At 45.9% G+C, this 15,724-nt stretch overlaps 1 protein-coding gene across 4 annotated transcripts in view; it reads left to right on the top strand.

Annotated features, from left to right (window-relative positions):
- Positions 1–3,730: 3,730 nt before the first annotated feature.
- Positions 3,731–15,724, top strand: part of NCOA1 (nuclear receptor coactivator 1) — a 281,772-nt gene continuing 269,778 nt past the window's right edge. For all 4 annotated transcript variants that reach the window (XR_014545798.1, XM_083604769.1, XM_083604773.1 and 1 more), the window contains exon 1: positions 3,731–4,133. The gene's annotated coding sequence lies outside the window, so the exon portion shown is untranslated. The remainder of the gene's footprint in view (positions 4,134–15,724) is intronic.

The raw sequence follows: 15,724 nt of genomic DNA, 5'->3' as shown, positions 1-15,724 counted from the left end.
TTGAGGTGTACGGGTTTTTATTTTTTTCGTGATTGTAAGCTGTTTTACAGTTTTTTAATAAATTTTGTTTAATGCTGTATCCTGCCTTGGGACTGTAGAGTGAAGGACAGGCAACAAATAGATAAACAAATAAATGAAGTAGGAAGAAAATGCATGCAGGCCACACTCCTAATTCCCCATTTAGAACCCAGCCCACTTCGTTTGATCTTCGGACATCTGGGTTACGTTAGTGAGCAGATATAAGGAAGTTGGCTAGCACATCCCGAATTTGAGAATCTAAAAGTATTAGGCACCTATAACAATGCACACCAGAAAATTAAAGAAGTGAATTATGTGCAAGTTGGATTTAAAAATAAACCTCTTGGGCAGCAAATTGCACTCACAGGAAGTTTGTGAAAAAAAATATTATTAATTTTGCTCACCACACTCAGCATTTTATTTTCACTTAATGTATTTTCACATATTTTCTATTGACTATAGTGTTGGTGACTATTCACCAGAGAGGATGTTCCGGGGCAAAGAGCACCCTGACAAGTTTTGTAGCAACCTCCTCACACAAGTATTTTTACGCACAATGAGCAGCAAGTGTGCTAAACACGAATTTCCAGCATGGTGAGTGCACGTGAAGTCATCTTGAGGCCGACTTGCATGTGGTAAAATTGTGGGTTGAGCAGCTGCGTGGGCCGAATGGTGTGCCGTGTTCCAAGAATGCATCAGGGCCATGATATGCTACGGCGAGGCTGCCAGAAATGGCATGACTGATGGCGTCTCCACAAACCTAAGTTGCATTTGTGGTTAAGAAATCTGCGACTTTGCTACTGCTGTACAACGCGGCTGTGATCTGGTTCACACTTCATATGGCAAGGACGTTCAGAGTACGAAAGGGGCATAGCTCAGACCCAAACCACACGTGTGTAGTTGTTTTTAATACAAAAAGCACGTCAGGTAGAGGATGGGGGCTGATCATTTTTAGGACTGCAGCAGGCGGGGATGAGGAATTAAAGTCTTTCCTCCCCAGTTGCATTCCATGGAACACCCCACCCGCCTCCAGAAACTGATACTACTTGCATTGGGAGGAAATCCCCCTTCAGCATACTTGGGCCTTTTTTACTTTAGCAAAAATACGAGTAAACGGGTCCTTATAAAGGTAAAGGTACCCCTGCCCGTACAGGCCAGTCGTGTCCGACTCTGGGGTTGCGCGCCCATCTCGCTTAAGAGGCCGGGGGCTAGCGCTGTCCGAAGACACTTCCGGGTCACGTGGCCAGCATGACAAGCTGCATCTGGCGAGCCAGAGCAGTGCACAGAAACGCTCTCAAAATACTAGGCATCCAGGTCACCTGGATTCAGGATAGGCAACAGTACTTCACACAACACGAAGTTAGACTATGAGGTTAAGATTACCTGAAGATGCAGCAACTAGGGCCGACGAGAGAGCATGCATGGGGGCAGGAAGCTGCTACAAATTACTAGGGCTTGGAAGGGCCCCATTATATTGCATATGTTTTTATGTAGCTCTTAAAATATATATCTTGCGTTCAGTATATGCACAATTCTGAATAATGGCTTGCAAACTTGTGCAGTGAACAGGGCATTTCTGACTCTATACGCTTCTGGGCTTTGACAGTATGACGGTACAATCTCATCTTACTCTGAGCAGTCGCATTTACATGTTTTTGGAAGTGAACACTGTGCAAATGCAACAAAGTTGTTGTGTTACACATCCAAGTTAAAAAATTTAAAGTGTACGGTTAGTTCAGCAACGATCGTGAGGGTGATTGTATTTTTGACGTGAGCCTTTAGGCGCTTCATATTCTCAACAGGTACAGATACAATCATATTTATGATTGACATAGACATGAGATGAGACACTTGTTTTATATCCTGTGTAAATATTTTTAGCTGGTCTGCGCTTACTGGGGGCCCAATTCCCCCTCCCCCCCACGGGGCTCCCAAGCCACCCTTGGCTGCCTTGGTAGTAACAATCACTATCCTGGATGGTTTAAAAAGGGGACCGAACAAATTCACAGAGGAATATTGATGGCTACTATTTGTGATGGCTGTATAATGCTATGCCGTGCATCGAAAGCTGTGTACACCTGAAGGCCAGTCGCTGAAGAGACAACGGCAGGTGAGCGCTTGTGCCATTCTCGTGAGCTTCCCATGTGGTTCACCAAAGGATCAGGCCTTTGGTGTGACCCAGCCGGGCTCCTATTTAGCATTTATAAGTAGCACATTCACAAGAAAGGTTTTACTCGGGGCTCTGACGGAGAGGCAAGGATGAGTTCCCATTCTGGGCCCACTGTGACCCTGATAATTCTTACCCCACCCTCAGCTGATGCTATTTTTATTTGTCAAAAGGGCTTGCGTGTTAAATGCAAAACCACTGTTATTTTGCCTTTCAGTGACAGAGCGTATGCTCTGCACGCAAAAAGTCTTCGCGTCTGACCTGAAGACCGAAGGAGACTGTGCCAGCCAGGGTCCAGGGCACAGTGAGCACTCAGCCAGTGATCCTGAGACGCCGCCGTGCAAATGCGGCGTCTCATGTTTCAGTGTCATAGATTGTGGGGCGGAAATATGGATTTATAAACCTAAGAAGTTCACCAGGAAGCTGTGAGGAGAGGGCCGAGAGAGGCTAGCCATGAATAAAAAAACGCTTGACCGTTTTCATTTAGCTAGCACCACCAGTGGCTCAACTGGGTGTGCTGGCACTGTGCTTAATGTGCGACTGGACGGACCTGCACGCTAGCAGCACAGGCCCTGAGCATGCACAGTCTGAAGCCCCTCTCGCCTCCAATGCGCTGTGCTTCCTGCAACCCTCTCAGCACACTTACTGGGGAGCAAGCCGCACTGACGGCACTGGGGCTTACTTCCAAGTAAAGCCGCACAGGAATGCGTTGCTGGCCTGCTGCCCGTTGGTAACCCGCGACTGCGGATTTTACTTTTAAACTGCTTTTCAGAGAGCGCTGTCAACTTAAGCGGCGCCTTGTACAACAGAAGCCCCCTGACCACACGCACAGGCAGGTGATGCCCTAAATACCCTGCCAAGCGCACTCACACTTAGGTGATGGCTGTCACCAGGGGGGCCAACTTGAATAAAATATTGGGGGGGGGGGAGATGACAGGTGAGCTCTGCCCTGCATAATTGCTCACCTGACGTGCAACCCACCCACCACTGGAATGGCAATGCCCATCAACTTTTTGGGGGAGGCAGCCCCCTCAAATATTTAACTGGGGTGCATGGGTGGGTGTAGCCATTGGGGGTACAGAGGGGGGCAGCTGCCCCCTAAATCAAGCAAATAAATAAAAAATGCTTAACCCCCCCTAAATGTCCCTTTTCCCCGTCTACTTGCAGGGAGAAAAGCAGCAGTAGAACACCCCCCCCCCTTCTTAAAACGAAGCCTCTCCTTAAGCCTTCGCCACAGTTAATATCTAACGCCTGGTGAGGAGGATACAGGCAGCTGCCGCGCCCGCCGAACTCTGCACATGCTTAGAGGCGCTCTTTCCCGAGCGTGAGGCGGCGGCGTCGAGCTCGGGCTGGCGAGGGGAGCGCGGCCTGGTGTCGCTGCTGCCCGTGGCCGGAGGAGGCCGAGGGCGGAGAGGAGGAGGAGGAGGAGGACGAGGCGCCGGCGGTTCCCCTCAGGCGGCTCCTGCCATCCTGCCCAAGATGGCGGCGCGCGGCTGAGGCGGTTTCGGCCCCTCGCCTCGGCGGCGGCGGCGGCGGCGGCGGCCTCCCCTTCTCGTGGCTGCCTCCCTCTCTCCGTCCTCCCTTGCCAGCCCCTCGGCCGCGTCCCGCCCCGTCTCCTCCTCCTCCTCCGCGCCCCCTCGCCATTCCGCCCGCCCTCGGGAGCCGAGCAGGCGGAGCAGGCGCCGCAGGCTGAGCGAGCGCGGAGACAGGGGGCCCCGGGCGCCCAGGAGCCCCGCCAAGGGAGCCGGGGCCCCAGAAGAAGGAGGAGGAGGAGGCCGAGGAGAACCGCCAGCGCCCGCCGCCCGAGCAGCAGCAGCAGGACGGGAGGGCCGCCCCCGACGCGCGCCTCGCCGGCCCCGGGCGCGCCCGGTCCTCCTCGCCAAGGAAGGCGACGACCCCCGGTCCTTCCCGCGGAGGAGGGAGGCCTCGGCCCGGCCGGAGGCAGCAGGTGAGCCCGCCGGGGGTGGGCTGAGCTGTCAGGCGAGGAAGGGAAGCCCGCGGCCGAGGCTGGCTTTGGGGGGGGGCGCAGCTTTTGGGGGTGGTGGAGTTTGCAAAAAATGATTATTTTTGTGGGGGGCGATGAAGCTCGCGGGGGGGGAGGTTTAAAGAAGGGGGCGGGGCGCATTTTTGGGGGGTCCTCCAAGGGAAGATTTGGGTGAGTGCGAAGGAGGGGGCGGGGTCCGGGGGGTGTTTTTTTGGGTGGGTGGGCGCTGCACCAGGAACAGTGGCAGAAGGAGCAGGGCTGCTTTTTTGGGGGGGGAATGCATGGTTTTGAGGTCTGGGTGTGACAGGGAAGGGGGCAGGGGCGTGTTGGTGCAAAAGGCTGGAGATTGGGGGGGTGGTCGTCGGGGGGTGGGGTCTGCCAGGGGAGTTTGGTGGGTGCTGGAGAGCAGGGGTCCCCCGGGGGGGGGGAGGTCTCTGTGCCAAGAGGAGGTTGTGGCAGATAGAAGGGAGTTTGCTTCTTTTGGGGTGGGGAAGGAGGGGGCATGTGGGGGCAAGGGGACACATGGGGTCCCCCCCCCGCAGGAAGAAGACCTTTTCCCCCAAATGGGTGCGGAGGGGTCAAAGGGGTTGCACTCCCCAGCCCCCAGCCCAGATTAGGGAGCTGTGCAAAGAAAAAAAGGGTAACTAGGACCCTAGGGAGCTGGAAAGCTATTGGCCGGCAAGGGGATCCCCCAGAAGGATCTGTCAGATGGCAGAGAAGGTGGTAAAGTACCCCAAAACTGGGGAGAAATGGAAGATCCCAGCAGTGATGGATTTAGTGTGGGGGTGGGCAGTTCCCTCACACAGGGTGCAGAGCGGAGGGGATGCAAAGTAGTAGCAGTAGTAATCCTCCTCCTCAACGTCATCCCTGGTACGTACTCAGTTATTGTGAAAATAAGAAATATGGGGGGTGGGGTGGGATTTGCCCAATTTTGCCATCGCTCAGGCAGGGTGCCATAATACCAAAGTCCACCCCGTAGGTGACCTGTAGAGAAGTGGAGAGAAGGTGTGTTTGTGTGGGAGTGATCTTTAGTTATGGGGAATAGTTAAGGGGGGAATGGAGTGGGAAAGGGGGTGCCTGGGGTTTGGTGGAATGTATGGGAAGGGGTTTCCAAGGAGAAAGGGAGCAGCACCAGGCTCTGTGGGGATGTGGTGTACCATCCAGTTTCCCTTTACATCTTTGGTTAAACCAGAGTAGAAAGCAGTTCCTGGAATTGACATTATCTCCTCCCCACAACAAATCAGGAGTGGTGGTGGTGAAGCAACGGTAATAACTTTGGCTCTGAATGGGAGGGCTTTTCCCCCACCCTCAAATCCCGGGGAGAGTCAGTTGAGCAGGGGACCAGGAGGACACTAGAGTCTTAAAATCGGAGGCTTGTGGAAGGAGAGTGTCAGCAAGTATTTGTGCGTACAGAGGCAGAGAGAGAGCCTGGGTTGGGAGGAAGTGTGTATATGGTGGTTCAAAGTCGTTTAACTAAAAATCTGTAGGTGGGGAATGCTCCTGCTCGTTTCTGGGTTATGTCAAGTGCCGCATACACCCCCTCCCTCACCCTCCCCTTTAAAATTTCAGATGAAAAGTGCAATTTTCAGGAGTAGGGAAAACTTGCCTACTCTTCTCCCACACCTAAACTTTTGACATGCCTGCGCGTTCATGTTCTCCTGCAAAACTGCACACAACCACCCGCAAGTTTTAATAGCAAAATAGTGAAGCTGCTTTCTTCTTGTCCAGATTGGTCATTAAGAGTCTGGGCTGCTTTGACTGCGTAAACATGGCTGGGGCAGGGTGTTGTGCGACGGGCCCATATTGGGGCAAAGATGCACCGTTGATGGTGCTGGTGACAATCCCACAGCAACAGGGGGCCTGTGAGCAGAAGTCTTCATTGCACAGAGAGAGTGGGCTGGCAGCGTAGGTGTTCCACGTTGCTGCTTTTAAGTGTGGCCTCTTTGCTTTTGCATGTTGCATCTCATCATCAGTTGGATTATCAAAAGCAGAGGCAGGAAACTCTTTTATGCACATTAATTGTTTACACACTCCTCTTTCAGAGAGCCTGGGGAGAATAAGTAATGTACTTGTGCAGTTTTTCTGGTTGAAGGAAATCAAGATGGTATTAAGGTATCAGATGGTTTGGAGGGTAATTTGAGCTCAAGAGATGGATTTTTTTTTTTTTAAGGGCAAGGGATGAAATAGTCTTTGAATAAGGACTGAGGGTGATGCGGGTCTGACTTGGTGCTGTGTTAGAGTTTATGTTTAGAGACTGCCCCATTTGTGTTGCCTTCTGAATGGTTTGGTTTCATATAAAAGGCTTTTCCAGGCACTTGCCAGTTCTGCTCTAGCGTGTTATCAAATCAGCTTAGTGAATGTGTTTATAGATAATATGGTTTAATGCGTTACACCTGCAGCATAATGTTGCTGACTAGCATTACAATTATATGCATGAATCTCATGTTTGAGTGCATGTAAACGGCTTTCCTACCCTCATCTTCAGGCAACTTGAAGTTTCTGAAGCTCACATCCTGGAAGGGACCCTCTTCTTGAATTAATCTCAAGGGTAGGAAAGAGGGAATGACTTGTTTTTTTTGCTGAATGCGACATTCAGGATGGAAATAAATAGTGACTGAAGGGAAACTTTTTTCCAGTGTGGGTTGAGAGCACTGCACCTTTACGTACTGCAGCACATGTTGACGCTTCAGTAACTGAGAAATGGGTCATCATCGTACCCTTTGCTGTGTATTCTAATCATTCTACTGGTTTACATTACAAAAACTGGAAAGTATTCTTTGAAGTGAAACCGCACTATGTTTTAAAAATAAGCAAAGGTTTTGTAGTTCAGAAATGAGAAGAGGCTTCCAGGTATTTTCAAATATTTTTGCGGCCATCCTCAGCCTTTTAGGTGCTGTCTCCTTGGAAGAAGGGCAGGATGCAAATGTGTGTGTGAGAGAGAGAACTAAATGTTCACCTGGAATACCTGGAGTGGCATCAGTTTAGACTTCTTTAAACCCAATGTCTGTTCATTCATTTGACTTCATTTATATAATCTGTCTCTTAACTTGGACTCGCTCCCCCGCCCAAGTGACTGACAATATAAATTCAATTAAAAGTGAACACCACATAGAAACAATGAGTTCATTAAAATCTATCCTAAAACTGAAGAAAGAAAAATACCAGAGGTCAATGGGGCAGAACTGGCTTCATTCCAAGTAATTTGCTTCAAATGGATTGAGGGGGTGTGTGAGTTTAAAAGAAATGAAAAGTGAAAGAAGAGTTGGAAATGGTTTTCTGTTGGTTGCATGTGTAAATCTTCTGCATATGAAGAAATATTAGTCTGCAGAATGAAGTTAGCAAGAGCTCTAGTTGTGGTTTTAACAGAATACAGTGACATCCTTAAATAAACTATGGATCTTGTTCCCCCAGGAGGCAGTGATGGCCACCATCTTGGATGGCTTTAAGAGAGGATTAGACCATGGGTAGGCAAACTATCTGGTTCAGTCGCCTTCTCAGTCCAGCCTGTGGACGGTCCGGGAATCAGCGTGTTTCTACATTAGTAGAATGTGTCCGCGTGTTTCTACATTAGTAGAATGTGTCCTTTTATTTAAAATGCATCTCTGGGTTATTTGTGGGGCATAGGAATTCGTTCATCCCCCCCTCCAAATATAGTCCAGCCCCCCACAGGGTCTGAGGGACAGTGGACCAGCCCCCTGCTGAAAAAGTTTGCTGACCCCCGGATTAGACAGATTCATGGAGGAGAAGACAATCGGTGGCTGCTGGCCACAGTGGCTAAGCTCTCCTATCATGGTTAGTCGCAGTAGGCTTCGTGAGAGATGCGTGTTCTTGTGCTCGTGTCTTGCTTGCTGGTTGACTGAGGTGAAAATGGGATGCTGGACTAGATGGGCCATTGGCCTGCGTGACGTCCTTATGACATTTTCATCTTGTGGTGATCTGCGGTAGATCTGTAACTTTTAACAATAGCGGCAACAAAATGACCCCCACCCCTCTGGATTATGCTGCTGAAACATAGACGATGTGGGTTAAACAGAAGTGGATTTTAATGGGGAAGAACTGTTAAGGTCCTCCACTTCCAGGGTGGATAAAAATCAATTATTTTTTTTAAAAAAATATAAAAAATCAGATTTTTTTTTAAAAATATGATTATTTTTATTTAAATCAGATTTTTAAAATAAAATGCTTTTGGAGGAAAAATCTTTCTAAAGATAGTTTTCTATTTAAGTTACATTATAGTCCAAAGGTTGTTCATCAGGAAATAAGAATTTGTTTTAAGTTTTTCATGTGTGCTAAAACTCAGTCTAAGGTGTTTTTTTTTTTTTTAAAGTTTAACCACATCAGTTAACAAACATGGATACATATGCTATAATGTTATTGCTTTAGTTAAATAAATTGTTTAAATTGTTATTAAGGAAATGATTATTTTTCTCCTTCCAATAAAGTACAGCAGAAAAGTTATCCAAATATAAACAACTTATTAAACCTCATAATAATGTCATAATTATCTTTCTATGTATTTCTAATAGTATAACCAAATCTGTAATTTTTGCTATAACTGTAAAAACTACTCTGAAAATTTATTATTCAAAAAAATGAAACCTTCATCTGGTTGTAAATATTAAGATTATACCAGCAAGAATGAGTCTTTCTGTAAAAAAGAAAAAAAAAAGATTTAAATCAAGTCTTACTGACTAGTAATTTAAATCGTGATTTAAATCGTGATCGATTCAATTTAATTTAATTGATTTGATGTAAATCAGATCCATCCTGTCTAGTTCTAGTACTCAAAGCAAATTCCTGCATATGCTCTCAACTGGATTGCCCGGGTTCATTTGTTCCAGCGGCGGGTGCTTGGTTTTTATTGGGAGGTGTGTGTAGGCGCATGCACAAACTTTAATACTTCGCAGTTCTAATACTGCAAGACTGCTCAAGAACTGTGAATAGATAGGTTTGCCTACTTATAGAGGGATTCCTCCCCCCTCTGGCCGCAAGGAGGAAAGCGACCTAAAATAGAAAAACTTGAGTGTAAAACCATATTTCAGTGGTGGTGAAATATTTTGTTTTCCGCCGGTGTGGGGAGTAGATCGAGCTGATGTTCATTTCAAATATATGGACAAAGGAGTCTGTTTTTTGCAGGATTGTTCTTTAAGTCTGTGGCTATTAGCTGTGGATTAAAGAAAAGGCCCCCCCCCACTGTAGTCCCAAGGCCTAAGTTGAAATTATGAATCAATAAAGCAAGATATAATATTATAGGGAAGCTATTCAGCGATGGGGGGAGTTGTCCTTACTTCTGTAAAAGTAAAGTTTTATGTTTTTGTTTTGCCTGATATACTCGCTAGAAACTGTGATCCTTCACAGTTTGAAAACGTTTTAAAAAGTTTTCGGTAAAGTTCTGTGTTGTGCTTCAAAGAGAAAAAGAAGCAAAGCAACTTGAGTGTTAAAACAAACTATATGAGAAAAGACTATGGGACTAAAAAAACTATGGGAAAGAGCAAATACAGTTTTGACTGGCATATGTGGGGGACAATATTTTTACATAGTGTAGGCCAGGCATAGGCAAACTCAGCGCTCCAGATGTTTTGAGACTACAGTTCCCATCATCCATGACCACTGGTCCTGTTAGCTAGGGATGATGGGAGTTGTAGTCCCAAAAACATCTGAAGCGCCAAGTTTGCCTATGCCTGGTGTAGGTGCTTGGCCTCAATGGGAGGCTACTTTCATTTACATTAAATTAAAAAGAGACCTTTTGTTTGAGACACAGGCTTAAAATATTTAATTGCATCTGGTGCTATGCTAATATGGTTCTGCTGGTGCAACAGGACTTCCATTTCTCTCCCCCCCCCCATCCACCTGCCCCCTCCATCCTTATAGAGCTGTTTTGAAGGTGTGTTGGGAGAGAGGAAGAGGAAGCTCCACCCACATGGAAGCCTGTTGCACCATCAGAGCTGTAATATTTTATGGGGCCTATTGTTGATATCCGAAAAGACTTGAGAGTATTTCATACATAATGAAACTGGAAGTGTCTGTTGCCTGTTGCCTAACTTGCTTGTGTAAGGTAGTCTTTGTTGAGCCTTATAGGTAAATACTTCTCCACCCCAGGAACTGGAATAATTATCCTCTGTACTATAACCAGATCTGGATTTACATTAGGGCTGGCAACTCTGAAGAGTTTGGTAGGTTGAGGATTGGGTTTTTTTGCACAAACTGCTGTATTTGGAATGGGCTGTTTCCATAAAACTAGCAAGAATGCATCCAGCCAGAACCAGTGGGGTCTCACTTGGGCTTGGGGATGCATCAAACATTTATACGTCTTCCATGTGGAGAGCACTTCTGTGTAGGGGAAAGAATATACAGATCTTTCCATGTAACGTTGCCTTGTATAAACATGTTAGCTTGGTTTCCATTTCACCAACAACAAGAAGGAACTGAGCTTTATTTAGTACAACTTCAGGCAAGTCGCCGAATAAATAGAGCTGCAATATAACTTATTGTAAATTATATTACCGCAAATATATGAAAGTTTGATTTGCAATAGTAAACATTTCAGAATAGTTGTGGATTATGCTTAGCAAATATCCTCTCACTGTTATTTTTCCTCACGGTGTCTGCTTTGGCCCTAGTTTTATGCAGCAACGTAGCTTAGTAGTAGATCTGGTTTGATCCTAAGCTTCTCCTGGTAGTGATGGAAAAGGCTGCTATCTGAAAGCCTGGAGAACCTCTGTCAGTGTGTGTAGTGCATTGCTCAGTGGTCTGACTCTGTGTATGGAAGCACCCTGTGTTCCTGACTTTGATGGGGATTGTACTATCCCTCACAAATATTATTACTGGTTTATTTCTAAACTGCCCTTCCTCTGAGAGCACAAGAAGAGCCTGCTGGATCAGGCCAGTGGGCCATCTAGTCCATTATCCTGTTCTCACAACGGCCAGCCAGATTCCTGTAGGAAACCGGTTAGCAGGATCTGAGCACAACAGTACCATGTAATATTTACTACCTTACTGGCTATGCAACAGTGCAATGAAGGACTAGCAGAACTCTGAAGCAATCAAAAACCAGGGTTGAAATCCTGCACCCAGTAAAGTCAAAGGGTCTTCAAATATCTTGCTCAGGTGTATTGGCCAGAAGGGAAATTTCATTGTCCCAAACTGCCTGGTTTCAGCTAATCTAGCATAAAACATCAATAACTTGCTGGAATAAAAGAGAAGAAACTGAAAATGGACAGTCTATGTTTGGCTGGGTATACATAGCTGTACATACAGCTGCAACATTGCTTTCCTGAGCTTAGTTCCACTTTCAGAATAAATGGCTTTCCAAGCTAACTGTTCAGCAAACTGTCCAAACAGTTTGTGCAACTTTTCTTTTGCTGTGCACTGAATATTGTTGCTGTGAGAATGGAATGATGAAATCTCAAGTTCGGTTCCTATTTAAAAGAGAAACCAAGTTGAGTACATGTGAGTAGCATGACTCTGAAGAAACATAAAGGGAACTGGGTCAGAGTTGCTTACTTTATTTCAGAGCGGCTTTAGACTGGTTGTCTGTGTGTGTACAGAGAGGGGCCTTTTTCAGTTTGCTGTTTTGAAGTAGGACAATTATTTTTACAAGTGGGACCTGCATTAAGAGATTCAAATCCAGTTTCCTCACTCCACCCCCTGCCCCAAAACAGTCAGCCTGCAATCCATGGCTTCTGAGCATATTCAGCCCTCAGTGGGGCTGTTTGGGGGTTTAATTTTGCCCATTTAGATTTATGGCCTGCCTTTCTTTATTATGGAACTCAGCCCCTCACATGATCACAATGAAAAATATTGTGATCCGAACCAACACCTAAAATTATGTACATATAAATATTTCATATTTTGTGCAAAAAACCCCAAATGCCACTCCCACCATTTGTAGTTTTTTGTGAATTTAGAATGAATTAAAAGAATAAATTATGCAAATTCCAATAAACTTCCTTGAGTCATCTAGTCCCATCTTCTTCCGTATTCTGCCATACTTCCAACATCCTTGGCAGATGTGTTTTCATCTTTTTAGGAAGAATTCGTAACTTTCCCTGTGCAAATGTGTATTCCATGAGTAGGCAAACTAAGGCCCAGGGGCTGGATCCGGCCCAATCACCTTCTAAATCCAGCCCACAGACGGTCCGTGAATCAGCACGTTTTTACATGAGTAGAATGTGTCCTGTTATCTAAAATGCTTCTCTGGGTTATTTGTGGGGCCTGCCTGGTGTTTTTACACGAGTAGAATGTGTGCTTTTATTTAAAATGCATCTCTGGGTTATTTGTGGGGCATAGGAATTCGTTCATTTTTTTCTTCAAAATATAATCCCTCCCCCCACAAGGTCTGAGGGACAGTGGACCGGCCCCCTGCTGAAAAAGTTTGCTGACCCCTGGGTCACTGTATTCTGTATGTGCTTTCAGATGGAAATGTATAAGGAAAGGACTTTGGGAGTCCTTTTGTGAGTTTCAGGGCTTAGCCAGGCACTGTATTCCAGTGGTTTTCAAGCCTTTTACTTTGACGTAACTCATGGGAGTCTTGCATGTTGCCGAGGAATTGGAACGCGTTCTAGGGTGTATGCTGCTCCCTCAGGATGCTTGACTAGGATTGCTGGGCCTCTTCTCATCCTCTGAACTGAGAGCATAACTTATAGAACAGCCAGTACTCTCCTGCAGCTCCTCATAGTGAAATTCCTTAGAAGAACCACTGCCAGAAGCATTGACTGGACAGTTCATTCCCTGGACTACCCCGTCACAGATTCTTAATGTTTAATTATACTTACAATTAACTTAAACACTTTATTTTAAGGCCACCAGTTTGCCATGTGCTAATGTTTATGCCATATGCATTATGCTGATATTGTTATATAAACCTGATGTTGTCATGTTGGTTTTAGCCAAGGATCTTGTAAGAACCTCCCAAGTCCAGGGACCTCCTGGCAGCTGGGTTGGGGTTTTGCTCTCTTATAAGAGATGTGGCTCCTTAGCTTGCCTAGAGCCAACCTTAGGTGATTAGCACAGGTTGGTGGCGGCGTCTTTTTCCAGGCAGACCTAGGTAAATTTAAACTACCCCATCCCCATTTTAATTGCTGAGCAGAATAATAATAGTACATTAAATAAATAAGAGTTGGTCAACAGGTTTTTAAATTTTATTTTGATGGCTTATTCATATTACACACACACCTCTTTCTGTATATAAAAAAGGGCCAAATATTGGGCTGCTAAGTGCTGAAAGAAAATAAGGGGAAGGGGAAGCAGGTCCTCAAAACAAAGAAAAATAAGCATATGGTTGGATATTATTCAGAAATGTATTGTTCCAAAATATTACAAATAAAGTCTATCTTTCAACAAACCTATTTGTCCGTTCTTTAATTGGTCTTCCAAAAATTAAGAGGGCATCCATTTTTTTTTCTGGGCTGCTGGGCACATTTTGGCAATCACAGTTACGGTAGGTTTACACTTAATTTTTAGGTCAGTGTCATTGGTTAAACCTTTAAGGGAGCTTTGTAGTATAATTTTAGGATTATGTGGTAATAGATATCCAGCTATTTAATTGATTGAGTTCATAATGGTAGTACCAAACCATAGTGTTTTAGGAAGTCTCCAAAAATCTTCGAAATTCTTCTCTATTCACCTTGTCACACCAACAGTTATACCCTGTGCTACTGCTGACATTGAGTTACAAAGAAATTTTCATCCAGATCAGCAAGTAATAAGTTAGGTGGCATGTTCTTCCGTATCCGGTGCTGTTTATTTATATGGATTTCTTTTGCCCTCTTTCTTACAAACATACTGGCTGAATTCCTAAGCTACAGTAAGAAGGCATATAACTTGCCTATCAAGCCTTTTTACTTCAGTCTGCTCACCTTGGTTTCTCTCCCTGGTCCCCATTTGCCTTTCTGTGTTTCCTGCATAAGGGAATTGATGCATATCTTGCCTGAAACTATGGAAATCTTGGGGACCTACTCCCATGCATAGTCACCCCTTTAAAATATTCCGGCCTCTTGCCAAGTTTCCGATCACATTGTTGCCATAGTGATATGTCTCTTGCCATACCCAGAACATACATGAAGTGTGCATTACAGAAGACACAGATCCACGGTAATAATGCAAGGGTTTATTTTTTTATTTTTTATGCATGTCACATCTTTATGTTTAAGCCTATATTATAGTATACACAGGTGTGGGACGCAGGTGGCGCTGTGGTCTAAACCACAGAGCCTAGGGCTTGCCGATCAGAAGGTTGGCAGTTCGAATCCCTGCAACCGGGTGAGCTCCCATTGCTCAGTCCCAGCTTCTGCCCACCTAGCAGTTCAAAAGCATGTCAAAGTGCAAGTAGATAAATAGGTACCACTCCGGCAGGAAGGTAAATGGCGTTTCTGTGCGCTGCTCTGGTTCGCCAGAAGTGGCTTAGTCATGCTGGCCACATGACCCGGAAAAACTGTCTGCGGACAAACATCGGCTCCCTCGGCCAGTAAAGCGAGATGAGCGCCGCAACCCCGGAGTCGTCTGCGACTGGACCTAATGGTCAGGGGTACCTTTACCTTTTTATAGTATATACTAGCTAGCTAATGGAGATCAGAAGACCCTTGGGTGGCATCCCATAGATTCCTAGGGACACAATTAGCTGGCAATCAGCTACTGTATGTGTAGGCAGTGACATGTTTATACAATCATGAAGTAGGTGCTGGTTTGTTTTGGGTCAGTCTTACACCAATTTACTCACTTTTGCATACTTGGGTACTGTACCCTTCAACACCCCCTATATAACTGTTCTCAGTGCAATGAAGTGTCACCCTGTGCAGAGCTCCCTGGTCTTAAGGCCTTTCTTAGCCTTTGCTTTCTGTTTCTTCCTTGAGGCCCCCACCCTGCTTCCCTACTTTGCCTATCCCTGTGTTCCTTCTCAGATTGCTTCCATGGAACTGACCTCTTGTCTATCCAGAGTGTTCATTCCCTTGGCGATGCACATCTGTATGGCAGTTTTCCTGCGAATGGCCGTGTGTATCCCTGCCGCCTCCTCCTCCTCCTCCAGCCTATTCCCCTCTTAAAGGGTTCTGATCTGGGAGAGAGGCTTTGGGTTTGACCAAACCGTGAGACTGTCTCCGCACAGTTACCGTCCTGCTTTCGTTGATTCTACCCCTAAATATACCCAGTGGTTTCTCATGCTGTTAGAAAGCTTAGGAAAAAACCTCTTTGAGTTTTCTGTAGAGATGACTGATATACATGGGTGAACAAATCATTGTTAAAAGTGCAGATTGGAAAATAATTGCATTAAACAAGAAAATCCCCCCTTCTCCTCTATTTACATTGAAATCTTTTCTTTTTTCACCCCACCTTCTGCTGGTATAGAGTAGTCCTTTGCTATTTGTCAGTCACTGGCAGCCCCTGTGTTAGGAGAGGGCCGCCTCTGGATGCTGTCCAGGAATGCAGGATGACAGCCAGCACCCTGCTTTGGGGTCTCTTGGAACTCGTGCAGCTGTTGTCCCTCCTTCTGATCATGGGACTATGGCGGGGTGGGCTGGGGAGAAGGGGGAGGCTTTTGTAGGAGTCGGCCAGAAATGCGT

Source organism: Podarcis filfolensis, assembly GCF_964270895.1.
Source record: "Podarcis filfolensis genome assembly, chromosome: 3".
Lineage (NCBI taxonomy): Eukaryota > Metazoa > Chordata > Lepidosauria > Squamata > Lacertidae > Podarcis > Podarcis filfolensis.
Note: the sequence above shows the minus strand (reverse complement) of the source record. Positions and strands in the feature narration are given on the sequence as shown.